At 34.0% G+C, this 5056-nt stretch overlaps 1 protein-coding gene across 7 annotated transcripts in view; it reads left to right on the top strand.

The window, feature by feature from the left end:
- The first annotated feature begins 2850 nt into the window (after nucleotides 1-2850).
- The window catches only part of LOC111638591 (MBT domain-containing protein 1-like), a 130706-nt gene continuing 128500 nt past the window's right edge, over nucleotides 2851-5056 (top strand). For 3 of the 7 annotated variants that reach the window (XM_023384327.1, XM_023384326.1, XM_023384321.1), the window contains exon 1: nucleotides 2930-3276. The gene's annotated coding sequence lies outside the window, so the exon portion shown is untranslated. The other 4 variants (XM_023384322.1, XM_023384325.1, XM_023384324.1 and 1 more) reach the window with 4 other exon arrangements.

Genomic DNA, 5056 nt, shown 5'->3' with positions numbered 1-5056 from the left:
ACGGTGGACATTCTGCACCATGTAAATGCAGAAGATAATTTATTTATCAAATTTCGAACACAAGAAAATGATTGAAGAAAAAGTTTAAAAAGAAAAAAATTATAAATTAATTTTTAAAAAATAAAATTGAACTTTTTTTCCGTTCTGTGTAATTGAACAAAATGAAACAACCCGAACACTCGCTTCCCAAAAATCCAACCCCTGGGTTCCCGTCCTGGTAAGTGGAAACGCCAATTTTAAAGATGAAAAGCTTTAAATTGGTGGCCAAAGGGGCTCTGGTAATTATGATTTGCATCGCAGTGGCGTAGCGTGGGTGTCAGCCGCCCGGGGCGGAGGAAAATTTCGCCCCCCTTATTTAGGTATCTCAATTTAAAAGACTAAAATTCAGTTTCTTCACAGAATAAGCAATGAAAAATTCCGTGCTAGTGTTCCCACCTTATTAAAATCGCTGACCCGGACGGCAGGTGAGGTTTGTTCGAATAGAAGTTCCTGACGCATGCGTGTGTCATTTTGCAATGCGAAGAATAATGTGCAGTGCATGCTGGTTCTGAATCAGTTACAGTTAGCGACTAGGGAGACTTGGATAGGAGTAACGCAAGTGACTTAGCTGTATTGGAGGTAATTGGATATTGGAGGTGTGTATATATATATATATATATACGAATAAATCGTACAAGCAAAAAAGAAAAAATAAAAAAAATAAAAGAAAAAGGTCAACAGGTCGCGCACGATATCCCCGGACGGCGAGTCGATTCCCGGACTATCCGGATGGATGGTAACACTATTTCGTGCTCATTTCAATCGGTTCGAATGGTAGGTGGACAAAAATATGATATAAAATGGTTCAAATTCTTACAAGATATTATTATTATTTATTGTGAAATTTTGCTGCCCCCCTAAAAAGTGCCGCCCGGGGCGGGCCGCCCCTGCCGCCCCCACTACGTTACGCTACTGATTCGCATCAATAATCGTTTTGTGATGAATTTTTCGGCGCTTAACAATAAGAGTTATCAGTACTGAATTATGAACAAGATTTCTTCTTGCTCATATTTCAGTGTTGTTAAAACCATCCTAGATGACGGGGCGGATGGCTAAGTGGTCAAGGTGAGTCGCTACGGCGATGAATCCAGATTCAGTTTGGGCACTGACAACAGCCGTGTTTGTGTTTGGAGGTCCCGTGGTAAACACCTCAATCCTGCACACGCTTTGGAGTGATACACAGTCCCCACAGCTGGTATGATAGTCTGGGGGCCCATCACATACGACAGCCGGTCACCTCTAGTAGTGATACAAGAGACCTTGAAGACCAACGATGTGTTAGTGACATCCTGCAGCCACATATGTTGCATCTCATGGCAGGACCCCCAAGAGCCATTTTCCAACAAACGGCAAGGGTGCCTCCGCCACATTGTCACAGTTTCCTAGTCTGCCCGGTCTCCTGATTGAACATGTCTGAGACGCCAAGTTCGACAGCCTAGGAGTTTGGCCGAACTAGAGGACCGCTTGCAGCAACGGTGGACTGAGATGCTGCAGGATACCATATGTCTCCATGCCATCCGGTATCGCATTGTGTATTCAAACTAGGGGTGGCTCATTAGGATACTAGAACCTCCTTTCATTTGTGGTTTTTTATGCAATAAATGATCCTTTTTCTTTCATTTTGTAATCACTTACATCACCGTTACACTGAAACATGCATACTTTCGACCGATTACAACTTTTTGGTGCCCTAATTTTTATGGCAATGAGTGTATATCCATGTCGAGTGAATTCAACACCAGTTTGCGGGTCATAACTGTTGTCAGTTACCATAATAAATACCTTTAAATTCTGATAGCAAAAATTTTACGTAGATAAAAATACGAGAAAATTTCAAACCATCTAACATACACGTGTTTATTTATTCATTAATTTTTTCGTATATTTTATTTACTTGAACTCTTATTAGTATACAATATTCCAGCGGCCGGATGGCCGAGCGGTCAAGGTGGCAGCCTACCGCTTCGACTGAAATAATTAAATCCTAAATATGCGGCCGGATGGCCGAGCGGTCAAGGTGGCAGCCTACCGCTCTGGGGGACCCGGGTTCGAATCCAAACGGGTCGAAAAGTCCCCAGGAATTCTTCGGGGTGGTCCCTCACCACCCGGCAGCCCCATTGTGGGCCTGGCCGAACCCATAATCGGCTTGCAAAATGAATCCCTCTTAGTGCCCACAGGGCGGAAAGAGTTAAAAAAAAGTATACAATATATCCATCCGAATATAAAAAAATTTACATTTTGAAAAACTTTAGCATAATAAAAACATTAAAGGTAACTCTAATGTACAGCAATCAATAATGAATTTTTCAAATTATTATTATTTTTACTACAATTTATATACGTTAAATGTTTCAATATATTCGTGAATTCTCGTGTTAAAGATAAAAATGAAGTAAAACAAATCAGAATAACGTAGCGGTCCTCGAAAGCATCAGTTATCACTATCTAAACACAGTAAAGGTTAAAGGTCACGACTATTCGAAAGTGATATTTAATATATTCATAAATAACATTACAAATTATTTTTAATAAATGAAAAATGATATATAAATACACGTATACATATATACAATTTAAAAATATCAATAAATGAACATCGACATAATAACTAATTCAGTTACGTAATAAAATTATTTATAAAAATTTAAATTTAAACTACATCTCATTACATCGATAAAAACACATTAATACTCTAATATTAAAAACTTTAAAAAATTTTTAAAAATTTAAACAAAATTTATTTTATTTTATTTTATTTTATTTTTATCAATAACAAATTTAATTGTATATTTATTCTTCCTTTCCGTATTAGGAATATATAACGAATGCGCATGCGCTATGATTAGAGCGTGCTTTGTTGTCATCTCCAATTCGAAAAAAGGTAAAAAAAAAAAAAAAGCAAAAAAGTAAATAATTTTACTCATTAATCGTAAATATAACTTTCGATAAGTCGACGTAATAGAAGTCGAGCAACGTTAATTATTAACGATCATTTCAGCTTTCGGTACGGTCAATGTGTTTATGTGTTGCTGGAGTAAAATATTTGGAGGGAATGTTAGAAATATTCGATTATTTTATAACTATCCTACGAATATTTTCCTCTTTTATAATTGTTAATTAATATCCAACAGCCTCAGCTGTAATCATAAATTGAAATTGACATTGTTTACAAATATATATGACTATTTCAAATGCTTGAACATTCATAAACTACAATCATGTGATAGATATTTATAGGTAAGTTTTATGAAATGCCATTAAATAATAACAATATGAATAAGTCAGGTGTTGTGTTATGTGAATTTTAATGATAAATCTGATTAGAAGTGTTATAAATGTAACAATTGCATATTTATCACACATGAGTGTTTTTACATATAGATACAATGCAGAATTTAACTTTAGATTCAATATGTGTGAGTTAGAAATGCGGATAGAATCGGCATCGGTGCGCCTCGGTATATAAATATGCTCTTTGCCGTGCCGAATATGGAATAAGAATGAAACGAACTGTCTATCGGTGTTAAATTTTTAATTAAATGAATTGAAAATTAACAACTTAAACAGTTTGCTTTATTCTTATTGGTACACCTCGACGTTTAGAGGCTCGATTCAGATATATAAAAATATAAATTTGTATTGAAATATGGATGCTATTCTTTTTTAGTCTATTATTATTATTATTATTATTCAGTTTTTCTCAATATTGCTCTAAAATGTAATAATTTGAAATTTTGTTGTTAAACTAAAAAATTATGAGTAGCACATCATATGAGCTAGTTTTAATAGTAAATTTTAGTAGTACTAGTAGTTAATCTTGTTTTGTTTGTTTTTTGTTAAAGTAGTTGTAGTAGTAGTAGTAGTAGTAGTACATATACTAAATTAAAAAGAGTATCCAACAAGATTGTAAATTCTAAAAATACTTATTTCTAGATTAAAACAAGTAAATATACTCTGTACATCTGACTTCGAGAGACTTAATCAGGCAGACAAACGAAATAACGAAGAAATACTAAACCTTTATTTTTAATTCCATTCTCGACAATTCCAAAACATCCAAATGCATTTCGCCTTTGCAATCAGGCCTCATCAGTGGATACATTTAACTGCCGGTTGCTGTTCTTTTTATGCTGGGTGATCTCTTTCCAACATGCATCACATTTATTCCAGTATTCAGATTTATTACATTTGCATATGATATAATACAAAAATGTTCAATAATTCTACTTTTAATACAATTTCTAACTTTATATAATATTTTAACATTATTTCTGTCTATTTTACAATTAAATCTACTACAATGTAAATACCATAGTGATTCTTGTTTTTTAATCTAATAGCTGCTTCATATTCTTTTAAGCATATTTCCAATTTTCTTCCTGTTTCTCCAATATAATATTTTGGTCTAGAACAGGGGTGTCCAGCCCGCGGGCCACATGCGGCCCAATAAACGTGTAAACAAAACTGACAAATGTTTTAATTTTTTTATTATTTATTTATTTCAATGGCATAAACTCAAAAAAGAAGTTTCACAAAGCCGTAAATATTTGTTTATATTTTATTTTTCAGTGGAAAGGAAATATTGATATTTTCAAATACTTGGAGATGTGTGAATGAGGAAGGATTACTAAATAAAGCTGGAGTTGTGACTCAAAGGATTATAGACCCAAATTTGGAAAAAGGAGGAAAAGGACGAAAGATAAAAAGTAGTCAGAAAGGTTAAATAGATTTATTTTGCAAATATTGACCCTTGATTTTCCAACCTTTCTCACTTCTTTACCTTCTGTCCTTTCTCTCTTTTCCCGCATTTGGGTCTATAATATTTTGAGTTATAACTCCAACTTTATTTAGTATTTCTTCCAGCGTTGCAAGATTTGGCTACATTGCGCCAAATGTGCCTACTATTTTTTAATTTGACGTAAAAAACATCATTTGTTGCTTTGGCTACTTTTTGGACTACATATTATTTATAAATATATTAGTTGAATAAAAATGCACTTTAAAATGGTGTTTCGTC

The sequence above is a fragment of the Centruroides sculpturatus genome, unplaced genomic scaffold (genome assembly GCF_000671375.1).
Source record: "Centruroides sculpturatus isolate CEXI.00-Female unplaced genomic scaffold, Cexi_2.0 scaffold1182, whole genome shotgun sequence".
Classification (NCBI taxonomy): Eukaryota; Metazoa; Arthropoda; class Arachnida; order Scorpiones; family Buthidae; genus Centruroides; species Centruroides sculpturatus.
This window is presented reverse-complemented; position numbering and strand designations above follow the sequence as displayed.